This window comes from Sapajus apella, unplaced genomic scaffold (assembly GCF_009761245.1).
Source record: "Sapajus apella isolate SASKATOON/1434 unplaced genomic scaffold, GSC_monkey_1.0 scaffold15, whole genome shotgun sequence".
Taxonomy (NCBI): Eukaryota; Metazoa; Chordata; class Mammalia; order Primates; family Cebidae; genus Sapajus; species Sapajus apella.
This window is the reverse complement of record NW_022436955.1, coordinates 27,976,968-27,991,736: the sequence shown is the minus strand read 5'-3', so window position 1 is coordinate 27,991,736 and position 14,769 is coordinate 27,976,968. Positions and strand designations below refer to the sequence as shown.

The window sequence follows — 14,769 nt, the reverse complement described above, 5'->3', positions numbered from 1 at the left end:
AATCTGCTCATGTGGGCTCTTCGTGTTTTACCAGGACAGAAGCTTTTAAATGCTCAGTAACTGTTCTTTGTGTTAAATTAAATTGTGGACTAGTTAACACTCAGGGGACTCGGTGCTAGGCTGAAATTCCACATCTCTGCTTCTGTTTCGATAGAGAGCAGGAGGCTGAGCGCAGTGGCTCACGCCTATAATCCCAGCTCTTTGGGAGGCCGAGGTGGGCAGATCACCTAAGGTCAGGAGTTCTAGACCAGCCAGGCTAACCAGACAAGATGAAACTAAAAATACAAAAATTAGGCTGGGCGTGGTGGCACATGCCTGTAATCCCAGCTACTCAGGAGGCTGAGGCAGGAGAATCGCTTGAACCCAGGAGGCGGAGGTTGCAGTAAGGCAAGATCGTGCCACTGCACTCCAGCCTGGCGACAGAATGAGACTCCATCTCACTAACAAGAAAAAAATTAAAGAAAGCAGGAGTGAGAGCTGATTGGCAGCCGGGAAAGCCTACACCACTCTATGGAATGAGACGTACGAGACGGTCCTGCCCCTCACTGAGCATGAGTTACCACCTGGCACTGTGTGGACCTCCGTGGACTGTTCATTGCCTCCAGAGGGTTTCAGCTGTTTATTTCTATGTGGCGTGTTTATGCTTCCTTAAGCCAGTGGTTCATGGAAAGACTCTATATTCACATAACCAGAAGGGCCTTTTTGGCCTGATGCATTTCACCTGGGCCAAGGCCAGGGAGACCTCTTGTTGCTCATGTCATACATATATATATTTTTAGGTGGAGCCTCACTCTGTTGCCCAGGCTGGAGTGTAGTGTCACCATCTTGGCTCACTGCAGTCTCCACCTCCTGGGTTCGAGTGATTGTCCTGCCTTAGCCTCCTGGGTAGCTGGGACCACAGGCACCTGCCATCATGCCCAGCCTAATTTTTGTATTTTTAGTAGTGTTGGGGTTTCATCATGTTGGCCAGGCTGGTCTTAAACTGACTTCAGGTGATCTGCCTACCTTGGCCTCCCAAAGTGCTGGCATTATAGGCATGAGCTGTTGTGCCCAGCCTCATGTTACATATTTTTAAAACACAAATTGCACAACTGAAAGATAAACGACCCCCCATGCAGCATGTGAATGGTGGGATCAGGTATCGCATTCAGAGGGCCAGGTTTATGCATCCATGAGCCAGGGGTGGTACTGACCCCAATATACAGATGAGGAAACAGGCTTGGAGAGAACTAGTTCTTGAGTCAAGGTGAGTGTTTGGGCAGAAGCCAGATGGTGGGGGAACGGAGGCCACTTTAAATGTGGGGCTTTTGTAATGGGAGGGCAGTGAGGAGCCCTGGGAAGATTTGAGACGAGAGCAATGGGTCCGCTTTGTGCATCTGTTTCTAAAGAGGTTAAAATCCCTTAGGGGAGCTGAAGTGAGAGGATTGCTTGAGCCCCGGAGTTCCAGACCAACCTGGGCAATACAGTAAGACCCCGGCTCTACAAAAAATTTAAAAAATTAGCTGAGCGTGGTGGTGTGCACCTATAGTCCAAGCTACTCAGGAGGCTGAGCCCAGGAGGGCAAGGCTGCAGTGAGCTGTGATCACACCACTGTGGGGATGCATGGCACTCAGGTGTGGTCAACAGAGCAAGACCCTGCTCAAAAAAAAGATCCCTGCACCCTGGGTTTGGGCTGGGCATGTAAATGAAGCCGTCTTAATAAGCAAAGAATTCTGCCCAGTGGACTGTGACTTGGCTGCCCTCCACTAAAGTCTAGACCAGTGCCAGCCCTTGGGCAGCCTGCCCTAGCCTGGTACCTGCCCCAGGCTCCTGCCAGCAGCTGGCTTCCGGATGCTCTGGTGCAGTGATTCCCGACACAGTCACTAGCACAGGACAGTCGCTGCGCCGTGCAGATGCGCCATTCGAATGTATATGGGTCTTAACCTGAAGAATGAATCTGGAGAGCTCCTTGTATGTGAAGTACAGCTTTTCCAGCCGTCATGAAAGGCCGAAGGCACGCTGCCCTTGAAGTCTTGCTCCTGTGTTGAGTGCTTTTCCCTCTTCTCTTCCCCTTCCCTGGACCCCTGTACGCTTTTGTCCAACCCTTGTCATTCTTTGTTCTGGACATCTTGCCTTGTGCGATTCCCTTATGGAACCAGCACACACGCTTAGTCTTCTCCCCATGGGGGTTTTATTTGAAGTTGCTGTGGTTTGCAGAAAGGGTTCCGACAAAATGCAGGAGCTAAGTGATCAGCCACTGCTACCCGCCACCTGACACAGAGGAAACCTTCCCGCGGAGCCCGTGCCACAGCCGTAGCGGGGTGGGGATACAGCCTGTGTCCTTCCTCTTGACATTTCATAAATGCTTTTTGTTTTTATAATTTTTTTTTGAGATGACATTTTGCTCTTGTCACCCAGGTCAGAGAGCAGTGGCACAATCTCAGCTCACTGCAACCTCCACCTCCTGGTTCAAGTGATTTTCCTGCCTCAGCCCCCAAGTAGCTGGGACTACAGCTGCGTTCCAGTGTACCTGGCTAATTTTGTATTTTTAATAGAAATGCCATGTTGGCCAGACTGGTCGAGAACTCCGGACCTCAGGTGATCCGCCTGCCTGGGCCTCCCAGAGTGCTGGGATTACAGGCATGTGCCACTGTGCCTGGCCTGTTTTTATAATTTTAATGGCCAAATATTATTTTGTAAGTGGATGTAGTACAGCATATGTAAGTCTGCGATTTTCTGTGTATGTGTACCTCTCTGTGGGGTGTGTGTGCCTGTGTGTGTGTATATGTGTATGTGTGGCACTCCTGTGTGTGAGTGTGGATTTGTGTGATGCATATGTGTATATGTATGTGCACCCTTGTGGGTGTGTGCATGCCTATATTTGTGTGCACCTGTGTGTGCAGGTATGTATGTGTATGCCTGCATGTGTCTGTATATGTATGCAGGTGTATATGTATGTATGCATGCTTGCATGTTCATGTGTGTGTGCATACCTGTGTTTCTATGTACTTGTGTGTGCATGTATGTATGTGTGTATGCCTGTGTGTGCATGCCTGTATGTGCATGCACATGCATGTGTGTGTGCATATCTATGTTTGTGTGCACCTGTGTGGCATGCCTGCATGTGTACGTGCCTGTGTGTGTGCATGGCTGCATGTGTGTGGGTATGTGCATAGCTGTGTTTGTGTGTGTGTGTGTGCGTGCTTGTGTGTGGCGGATGTGTGTGTATCTCTGTGTGCATGCATGCCTATGTGTGTGCATGCCTGCTTGTGGGTATGTGTGCATGCCTGCATGTGTGTGTGTGCATGCCTGCATGTGTGTGTGCATGCCTCTGTGTGTGTGTGCATGCCTGCATGTGTGTGTGCATGCCTGCTTGTGGGTATGTGTGCATGCCTGCATGTGTGTGTGTGTGCATGCCTGTGTGTGTGTGTGCATGCCTCTGTGTGTGTGTGCATGCCTGCATGTGTGTGTGCATGCCTGCTTGTGGGTATATGTGCATGCCTGCATGTGTGCGTGTGTGCATGCCTGTGTGTGTGTGTTCCTCCTCCTGGAATAGAGCCAGTCCTGTGATCTCCTGCTGGCTACTTTACTTCCTTTGTCCCCAGTTTTTTCATCTGAAAAATGTGTATGATAATATCTCACACCTGGAATTGTGAAAGTTCAGAAAGATGCCATGAATTATAAGTTCCTTGTGTATAAGAAGTGTTAAGTAGATACTATTTACTTACTTATCCACCTTTTGCTGAAAAATGGAAACAGCCTGGTATTTGCTGGCAATGAACATCTCTGAGTATGTACGTTGTCATTTAAAAAAAATTTGTTACTTCTTTGGAAAAAGTCCCCAAACATGGGTGCGGCTGAGGAATAAGAAATGCTGGGCACCGTTTCGATGGGGCAGAGGCTGAAGATGAACCTGGATTGAAGCTCTAGCTTGCCAACTGATCAATAAGCCTGGGCTATTTGGGGCTCCGGGCTAAGGGGATGAATCTGAGGTTAAGCCTGGACTCGGTGGGGAAAGTGCCACGATTAATTTGTGATGTCTGCTTGGATGCTGGAGAGAGAAGAGTGTGTTTCCCATATGCGTTACCTCCCTGGTCTAGATGAAGCCGCAGTCAGAAATTAGGCAGGGTGCATCTGGGGCTTCTGTAAATCTCTATGGTCAGGAAAGCCAAGTGTGTTAGACTACAGGCAGTTGCCCAAACGCTGCAGTGGTGGGGGCCTTGCGGCGGCCGCTGATCTAGGCATATGAACAGCCGCCCCATTTGGTTTTGGCCAAAAGCCTCACAGCATGCTTCTTGGACATCACGCCTTCCATCTTCATTAGATGGTTACCCTGTGCCCACCCAAAATACAGCCGTGGGCCTCTGTCTTGGCTTTTGTTCTCTCCCCATTGAAGGAGGGTCGAGTCACTCCTGAGCTGTGAGGGTGCCATGGATGCCTTTGTTCCTGAATCTGTCAAACCCTCGCCTGTGCCGTTTTCATCTGTTCGTTTTTCCCTTTATCTATGATGACTCATGCCTATTATAAGAACCTGTTCCGGCCGGGCGCGGCGGCTCATGCCTATAATCTCAGCACTTTGGGAGACTGAGGCAGGCAGATCAGGAGTTCCAGACCAGCCTGGACAACATGGTGAAAGCCTATTGAAACTAAAAATACAAAAATTAGCCGGACATGATGGTGCACGCCTGCAATCCCAGCTACTTGGGAGGCTGAGGCAGGGCAATCGCTTGAACCTGGGAGGCGGAGGTTGCAGTGAGCCAAGATGGTGCCACAGCACTCCAGCCTGGGCAACAGAGCAAGACTCTGTTTCAAAAAAAAAAAAAAAAAAAAAGAAGAAGAAGAAAGAGAAAGAACCCATTTCTTTTAAGTAAATTATACCTTGCTGTAGAATTTTTAAAACCTTGGTCTTTCAAGCACTTTGAATAGTTGTGGGAAGGAGGTGTAGGGGCCTCGGTGGGGTCGGCAGTGGGTGCTTAGCAGGTTACGTGGCTGTGCGTTTTCATGTGGCTCCTCTTCCTTGGAAATTGCCTCGTCTCCTGGCAAGATGCAGGGTGCTGGGGACTGACTGCTTTTCTTCAGCACTCCAGGGTCTTTGGTTTATAAATCATCTTCACCTGCTTGTAGAAAAGACACATTCATGTGGCCAGCATGTGTCTTGTCTACCCCCAGCCCCATCTCATGCATGCCGGAGGGGAGATTCCATCCCCACACCTTTTTGCAAGGGTGGACCTGAAGCCAGCATAGCCTTCATGTGAGAGCCATGCTCTGATCCCACAGCTGACTTTCCATGCCAGGTTTCCCCACTGCCTTAGGATTCTGGTGTCCCTGGTGGAACTTCATCCTGTATCCATGTGCTCTGGAGGCTTAGGTGTGGGATACCTGGACGACTGATGGGGAGAGGCTGGGGGACCCTGTTGTCCAGCCTTCTTCTTTCACAGAGGCGGAAAACCGGGCGCAGAGCCGTTGAATACTGCCTTCAGGGCATTTTAGAGCCCCCTGCGTCTGTTTCTCTGTTCTCAGTCTGTCACAAACCCGCCAGTACCAGAATTTTGACTTTCCAGAGCCTAGGAGAGCGTGTGGCATGTGACAGCTGCCCTCTAGCATGTGATTGTGGGGAGAGTGACTTGTGTCACTCTCATTGTCTTTCCATACAACAAAGATCAGCTCCTCTCCTGGGCCCCACTTCATAGAAATATGCATTTCTGACATCACAGATGGAACTGCCCAAGAACCCCCACTCATGTTTTCTCTCCAGAGCTTCCCCTGCGCCCACATTCCCTGCACTGGTTGGGAACATCCTCATAGCCCAAACACTCCTGAGGAGCAGACCCCACACTTGTACCAGACAGGCTTCCTCCCTGTTCCCCTGCAGCCAACCCTGGGCCTGCCTTTGAGGTTTGCAGCCAGAGCTGGCATCTTCTCTCTGCCAGTTTCATTGCCTTGGTTATTCCTAGGAATTCCTGGGACTTCCCTTCGTTAAAAAATAAACACTGGGAACGAGAAGAGGAACCAGCCACTGCCTGTGCCTTCACTCTGAGGGGCTGAGAGAACTTCACTGTATCTCAGATACTTATCCTCACATCTTGAGAATGCAGGCGAGCCCATAGCCCTGTAGAGCACCGTCCATGACTGATGAGCACTTAACTTTGTACCTGGCACACTCCTCAAGCATCCAGGCCCCTTTTGTGCTCATACGATCCTCACAGCAGCCCTGGGAGCTGAAGCTGTAATTATCCCCATTTGCAGATGAGGAGACTACGGCTCAGAGAGGTTGAGCCCCCAGGGAGGCTCAGGCCACTGGAGATGCCTGTGGACCATTGTGCCTGTTTGTATTTGGCCCAAACCTGCTCCCAACACCCTGGGGTTTAAACCCAAGCAGTTGGGAGCCATTTAAAAATGAAAAGGAGCCAGGTGTGGCGGCTCACGCCTGTGATCCCAGAACTTTGGGAGGCCTAGGTGGGCAGATCGCTTGAGATCAGGAGTTCGAGACCGGTCTTGCCAACATGATGAAACTGTGTCTCTACTAAAAATACAAAACAAGCCAGGCTCGGTGGCATGTGCTTGTAATCGCAGGTACTTTGGAGGCTGAGGCAGGAGAATTCCTTGAACCCGGGAAGTGGAGGTTGCGGTGAGCCAAGATCATGCCACTGCATTCCAGTCTGGGCGACAGAGTGAGACACCATCTCAAAAAATAAAAATGAAAAGGATGAGCCAGGCATGGTGGCTCACACCTGTAATCCCAGCACTTTGGGAGGCTGAGGTGAGTGGATCACCTGAGGTCAGGAGTTCAAGACCATCCTAGTGAACACAGTGAAACCCCGTCTCTACTGAAAATACAAATATTAGCCAGGTGTGGCAGGAGAATCGCTTGAACCCAGAAAGTGGAGGTTGCAGTGAGCAAGGATGATTTAAAACCAAGATAGGAAAATATGCACTTTAAAATCCAGCCTTGGAGAGAGACAGCTAGATACTCTGACCGGAGCCGCAGTACCTACCCCGTGCCCTTTGCTATGTTACCCTCCTCAGGAAAGTGGAGACAAGTTTTGTCGAATGTTTGTTTTGCATCTTTGAGGTGTGAATGTATAAGCAGTTGGGAAAGGTCACAGGGACAAAACTTGTCTTCATGACCAGCCTGGCCAACATGGTGAAAATACAAAAATTAGCCAGGTGTGGGGGTAGGTGCCTGTCATCCCAGCTACTCGGGAGGCTGAGGCAGGAGAATCACTTGAACCTGGGAGGCGGAGGTTGCAGTGAGCTGCAATCACGCCATTGCACACCAGCCTGGGCGACAGAGTAAGAGTCTGTCTCAAAAAAACAAACAAAAACTTGTCTTCCACTTGGCAGCTTGCACTGTTCCAAACCATTCAAGCAGCCTCAGCTGCTTGGAGTCAGACTTGGCTGGATAAGGCCCTTTGGAAAAAAAATCCTGCTTTGGCAAGAAAGGAGAAGTCCCCTGTGGCAGCTATCAGAGAGCGACCCTGAGTTCCTGGACAAGACAAAGATGTTTCTTCAGCCACAGGTGACAGTGGCCCCAGACAGGCGCACGCTGCTGTGCAGTCTCTGGCCAGTTGTGGCGGCCGCCTCTAGGGCTTGGCTGTCTAGAGCAGTCCCTGGGCCGGCATCTGGAACGCACCCCCAGGGCCCCGCTGGGAAGTTGCTGTGTGCCCTGGGATGAATTGTGTCCCCTCTCTGCATTGCGTGCTGGTCCTCTGTGTCATGAAGAGGTGGATGGCAGGTTTCAAGGGTAGACTGCAGTGGTGCGATCATGGCTCACGGCAGCCTCGACCTCTGGGGCTCAAGTCATCTTCCCGCCTCAGCCTCCCGAGTAGCTGGGACAACAGGCGCACGCCACCACTCTCGGCTATTTTTTATTATTATTTTTGTAGAGACAGGGTTCCCCTAGGTTGCCCAGGCTGGTCTTGAACTCCGGGGCTAAAGCGATTCTCCCTCCTTGACCTCCCAAAGTGCTTGGGATTACAAGCATGAGCCACCTCCCTTCACTATTTTGTTTAACTGAAACACAGTTTACATAGAGTAAAATGCACAGGTCTTAGGAATACTGCTCAACGAGTTTTTGTATATACATATGCATACATATACATATATGTATGTACAAATATATATATCTATATGTGTGTGTGTGTATATATATATATATATATATATATATATTTTTTTTTTTTTTTTTAAACACAGTTTCTCTCTTGTTGCCAGGCCGGAGGACAATGGCGTGATCTCGGCTCACTGCAACCTCTGCCTCCCAGGTTTAAGTGATTCTTCTGCCTCAGCCCCCCAGGTAGCTGGGATGATAGGCACCCGCCACGACACTCAGCTAATTTTTTATATTTTTAGTAGAGATGGGGTTTCACTGTGTTGTCTAGGCTGGTTTCGAACTCCTGACCTCAGGTGATCCAGTTGTCTCCCAAAGTGCTGGGGTTACAGGTGTGAGCCACTGCGACTGGCCCAAGTTGTTGTATATTTTGAATGTTCATGGCGTACGCCTGTGAAACCACCACCCAGATCTGGACGTGGCGCATTTCCAGGCCCTGAAGTCTTCCATGCGGCCCCTGCCAGTCACTCTCCTCCCCTCAGAAGGGCTCCTGCTCTGCAATTCATGATTCTCTCTGGCTGATCACATTATTCTTTCAGACTCTTTAATGTTCTGTCTAGACCTGGCTGCCGCTGGCCACATGTGGCCTCTGAATGCTTGAAAATCACTGTGTGCTGTAAACCTGGAGAGCACACAGGGCTTCTAAGGCTGTTCAAAAGAAATGAAGGTAAAGGACCTCACCAGTGGCTTTTAGCATTGATTACATGTAGAAATGACAATATTTGGCATATATTGGATTACATAAAATACTATTAAAATTAATGGCATTGATTTCTTTTTTATTTTCTTCAATGGTGACTACTAGAAATTTGAAAATTCCTGGCCAGGTGCAGTGGCTTATGCCTGTAATTCTAGCACTTTGGGAGGCTGAGGCAGGTGGGTCGTTTGAGCTTAAGAGTTCAAGACCAGCCTGAGCAACATGGTGAAACGCTGTATCAAAAAAAAACAAACACAAAAATGAGTCAGGCATGGTGGTGGGACCTGCAGATCCAGCTACCTGGGGGCTGGGGCAGTGGGCTCTCCTGAACACAGGTGGAGGTTGCAGTGAGCTGAGATTGTGCCACTGCACTCCAGTCTGGCAGCATGGGTGACAGAGTGAGACCCTGAGAAAGAAAAAGAAAAAGAAAAGGAAAGGAAAAGAGGAAGAAAGGAAAGAGAGAGAGAGAGAGAGAGAAGAGAGAGAGAGAGAGAAAGAAAAGAAAAAGAGAGAGAAAGGCAGTGGGGAGAGAGAGGGAGAGAGAGAGAGAAAGGAAAGAAAATTTAAAATTCCGGCCCGTGGAGGCCAAGACGGGTGGATCGCTTGAGCCCAGGAGTTGGAGACCAGCCTGGCAACATGGCGAAACCACGTCTCTACAGTAAAATACAAAAATCAGCTGGACGTGGTGGCTTGTGCCTGTAGTTCTAGCTACCAGGGAGGCGGAGGTGAGAGGACTGCTTGAACCTAGGAGGTTGAGGCTGCAGTGAGCCGAGGTCGCCTCACTGCACACCAGCCTGGGTGACAGAGCGAGGCTGTATCTCAAAAAAAAAGAAAATGTGAAATGCTTTATTTGTCCGCACTGCACTAGGCCCTCTCTGGAAGTCTCCTTCTGTGAAGGACTTGCCTCCTGAGTCTTGTCGCCTGCCCCTGCCCCCGTGGGCGTTGTGGCATGTGGGTGCCGGCGAGGTGTGTGGCGTGCGGTGGCCACGCTTTGCACACATGTGTTGCCTGTGGCTTCCGGCCTCAGGTGTGAGGCAGAGTTCCACGCAGGCTCCCTCCAGTCTCAGGCGTTGCGCCCCAGTCAGGGTCCTCTGTCCAGAGCCGGTTTTGCTCAGCTTCTGGCTCTTTTTGAAGACATGCAGTGAAGCCCACTCCTCAGGGGTGCTTGCCACTCCCTTATCCAGCGGGAGCTGCTGGAAGGCGTGGAGGTGGAGAGCGGTGGAGGTTGTTTCGAGTTGGTTTTAGGCTGAGGCTCAGATCGGACATTTTGGGGACATTCTGTGGAGTCCACGCCCTGAATGGGAGGTGCTGGCTCACCTTGGTAAGCCCCTGGGGGCTCAGGAGCACCCCGCATAGGATGGAGGCCTGCTAGTACCCCCTCCATGCGGCCGGACCACCTGGACCCCTTGAGGATGGGCTCTGGCCCTGTAGAAGGCAGGAGCGGCTCACTGTCCACTCAGGAGCAGGCTGGGGTCAAGCTCTGGCTTCAAGGGAACTGACCACTGTCAGTCACAGGCCCGTCTGACCCATGTGTCCATGTGGCATCCAGGCAATGGGCCCGTCCATGACCAGTCTGGCGGTCAGGTGATGGGCGGAGCCAGTCCCAGGGGGGCGATTGGGTTGACATTCGGACACTTTATTTGGAAGGTGCTAGGAGTCACTGCCAGGCTCAAAGAACAGGGAGGGGGTGGACAAGACACAGGAGAAGCACCAGGAGGAGACACGACGCAGGGAGGGGAGGAGACAGGTGCGGGAAAAGGCGAGCGGACCCAGTGCAAGGGTGGAGAGCCGCGGGCTGCTGGATGACTGCCACTTAGCTAGCCTCGTGGTGTCACTCGCTGAGCCTCAGTTTCTCCTTCTGAATTGAGGGAAAAGAGATGACCTCTAGCCCAGCAGCCCTGCTGTCTATGAGGCCATTGTGATGGGAAGGCCCAGAGGAAGCCACCCTTCTAGTGTCCTCCATCCATCCCTTCCCTCTGCTCAGCTTTGCAGCTGCATAGGATGCAGTGAGTCTCAGGCTTTACACCTGGGCAGTCACGTGGCGGGGACTCTTATGTGAGGAGGGGAGCTGAGCCAAATGTGCCAGCTGTCAGCCAAACTGAAGGTGAAGGGAGCAAACAAGGCTTATGTCTGAATACAAGGTCTTCAGCCCACCCCTGGAGGTGGCATGTCAGGATTCTCCCAGACAGACAATCTGGGTTCTGTTCTAATGGGGACCAGAGCAGGGCCACCGTCATTGTAGCTTCACAAATGTTTAAAGTATTTGTCTTTCTTGATCATTGGAAGAGGAAAAAAAAAAAAAGGCAGTAAGGAATGAGGAAGGACTCAATTTTGCACAGTCTAACTCTCTGTGTTCCCCTGAGGGTAAATTGGAAATGAAATATGAATACAGGATTTCTAGGTGTGAGCCATTTCAGCGTGTCAAGACACTTGCTCTCTAACCCTGCTTTGCCTTTTGACAGTAATCGGATTGCTGGACGGCTTGTCTTTTAAGACCTAAGTACAGACAATAAAAACAGCCCTTCTGCAGGGAAAATAACCTTCCATTCTATTTTCTACTGAGCAGAAAGGAAAGAACATCAGCCGAGCCAGGGGGGTTATCAAGTTGCAGGATGCCCCTGTTAATCTTGTGAGATTTGGTTTGCTTTAAACGTTTTCACAGATCATATGGTTGTTTTTGTATATACTTTTGTTTGTATAACTTGTAATTATTTTTCTGCTACTCTTTTGATTTTAAACATGTCCTTGGTATGCAGTACAAGGTTTGAGGTGGTGGTTTTTTTTTTTTATAGTTTGAAACATAGGATTTTTAAAGGTAATTTTTTTCATTTACATTTATTGTTGTTTTACTAGCTCTGCTGTCTGTTTTGCTTCTTTCTGTTTTGTTATAATTTGATTTCCTAAGTACTTGTGGTTTTAGGTTGACCTGTGCCTTGCTCCATGTATCTTTCATTTTAGATTTCTTAGACCTTATCAAACTTCTTTCTTTCTATCTCTCTTTCTTTTTTCCTTTCCTTCCTTCCTTCCTTCCTTTCTTTCTTTCTTTTCTTTCTTTCCTTTCTTCCTTTGAGACAGAGTCTTGCTCTGTCACCAGGCTGGAGTGCAGTGGCTCGATCTCGACTCACTGCAATTTCTGCCTCCCGGGTTCAAGCCATTTTCCTGTCTTGGCCTCCCGAGTAGCTGGGATTACAGGCTCGAACCACCACACCTGGCTAATTTTTGTATTTTTAGTAGAGACAGTGTTTTACCATGTTGGCCAGGATGTTCTCAATCTCCTGACCTCATGATCTGCCCGCCTCAGCCTCCCAGAGTGCTGGGATTACAGGCATGAACCACTGTACCCAGCCTTCACACTTGTTTTTCTTAATCTTCTAATAGCTAACCAGCTCGAAATTCAAGTGTTCTTATTTCTGTAGATTGCCATATATAGCTATCGCAAAGCAGAGGAACTTTGGACTTTATTCTAGAAGCATCTTAAGCTGTTGGTTTCCTACTTCTGATCGCTCTCTGCCCCTCATGTCCTGGGGCTCAGGCTTGAGAAATGCATTAATTCTCAATTCTCCTTTCTGGCTTTTCCATCTACTTTGTATTCTTTCATTGCACTGATCACATATACTTAGTAACACACTGTAGCAGGGTGGGCACAGAAGGGATCTAAAGGATGTTTTGTATTCCAGGCAGGTCTCTCCAAGCCCAGCCCATGAGTCTTATCTTCAAAAAGTAAAATAAAATAAAGCTAATATACTGAGGGCTGAATGAGAGCATGAGTGAGGCTGTTCCTGGCACGTATCAGCTGCTTGATAAAAATTAACCTCCCCTTCTCCACCTTGTTAGTGTTCTCAGTGGCTTTGCACATCAAATGCTTTGTCTTTTTATTGTTAAACTTGACCTTGAGGATGTTCCTGGGTTCATCATTCTTGGCGGTATGGCGACTTTTTTGTTTTTTAATTGTGGTGGAATTCATTTAACATAAAACGAACATTTTTATTTATTTTTATTTATTTATTTAGAGACTGACCTCTCTCTGTCACCCAGGCTGGAGTGCAGTGGTGCCATCTTGGCTCACTGTAACCTCCACCTCCCGGGTTCAAGCAATTCTCCTGCCTCTGCCTCCTAAGTAGCTGGGATTTCAGGCATGTGCCACCATGCCCAGCTAAGTTTTGTATTTTTGGTAGGGGTGGGGTTTCACCATGTTGACCAGGCTGGTCTCGAACTCCTGACCTCAGGTAATCTGCCCGCCTCGGCCTCCAAAGTGCTGGGATTACAGGCATGAGCCATTTTAAAGTGTACAAGTATACAATTCTGTAGCTTTTAATACATTCACAGTGTTGTGCAACCCCTACCCCTGTCTGGTTCTAAAACTTTTTCATCACCCCAAAAAGAGATGGTGACTCTTTCAAGATGCCAGCTTTGGCATTAATGGGACCTCTGGTATGTGACTTCCGTCAAGCATGGCAATCTCCAGCAGTTGTTTTCTCATCTTTAAAGTGAAAATAATGCCGATCACCTTTAAAATAAGGCCTTATTTTGTCCACATTATTTCCACTTTCAAGGCCTTTTTAAAAGGAACCTGATTGAGGTATAATGTGTACACCACAAAATCAGCTCATCCTACGTGCACTTTTTCAGTACCTTTTTTTTCAGTACTTTTTTGTGAATTTGCAGATTTGCGCACCCATCACCACAATCCCAATTTTAGAACGTCTCTATTATTTCCTGTTCCCATCTCCAGCTCCTTGTAACCACGAGTCTGCTTTCAGCCTCTATGGGTTTGCCTTTTTTAGACATTTATACAAATGGTAGCCGACCATATATGGTCTTTATGCCCGGCCTCTTGCACTCAGCATCCTGTTTTCGAGGTGCATCCATCTTGCTGCGTGAGTCAGCACTTCATTCCTCTCTGTGGCTGAGGAGTATTCCATTGTGTGGACGGACTGTGCTGATAATCCACTCCTCAGCTGATGGACATAGGGGTTGTTTCCACTTTCCATGATTTTATTTGCTACCATGGGTCATTAGCAGTACCACGGCACTGTGCTGTTACACAGAAGTGCTTAATCATTGTGGTTGGCCGGGCGTGGTGGCTCACGCCTATAATCCCAACACCTTGGGAGGCCAGGGCGGGTGGATCACTTGAGGCCAGGAGTTCGAGACCAGCCTGGCCAACACAGTGAAACCCCGCTTCTACTAAAAATAGAAAAATTAGCCAGGCATGGTGGCGGGCACCTGTAGTCCCAACTTCTTGGGAGGCTGAGACATAAGAATGGCTTGAACCCTGGAGGCAGGTTGCAGTGAGCCGAGACTGAGCCACTGCACTCCAGCCTGGGCGACAGGCTTTTCTCTCAAGAAGAAAACAAACTATTGGTTATTTGTTTATTTCCTTTTGGCTTTTTTTTTTTTTTTTTTTAATGTGGATGATTTTCTGTTAGACTTGGTATTTGTGGTTTGATAGCTTTTTTTGTCCAGCTATCATCATCCTGAAATTTTCCTTGTTTGTTAAAGTCTTAGGATTAACATATGAGATAATTGTGTATCATCATGACTTAGGGCCATCTGATAAGCCAGGTCACCTGCTTCGCTCATTCATGCCACACGTGTTTACGGAGTGTCCCATGGGTGCCACGCCTGCAGGCTATGGGTGAAACCTGTATACCCCAAGAGGAGACAGTGACTGCATCTGTTTTGCTCAGCCCTGTAGCCTCACAGCCTGGCATGGTATTTATTGAATGAAGCACAGCCTCTACCCTCATGTAATTCGATGCAGGTGGAAAGCCCATGGCAGACCCAGGACTGGAAGCTCCTGTGTCATTAGGAACATTGGTGGCCGAAGCTTGCTGGTAACAGCTGGCGAGAGTGAATTACACCTGTCTAATTCCACCTCCATGCATGGTGACATCACTTTGATAGGCTGACATCAGCCACTGTGGGAATATTAACACCATGGAAATGGGCAAAAGCCACCAATCAGAGTTTTGTCCTCCCC

At 49.0% G+C, this 14,769-nt stretch overlaps 1 protein-coding gene across 1 annotated transcript in view; it reads left to right on the top strand.

Moving 5' to 3' along the window:
* Positions 1–14,769, top strand: part of COTL1 (coactosin like F-actin binding protein 1) — a 48,750-nt gene that overhangs the window by 32,051 nt on the left and 1,930 nt on the right. The gene's annotated exons all lie outside the window — the stretch shown is intronic.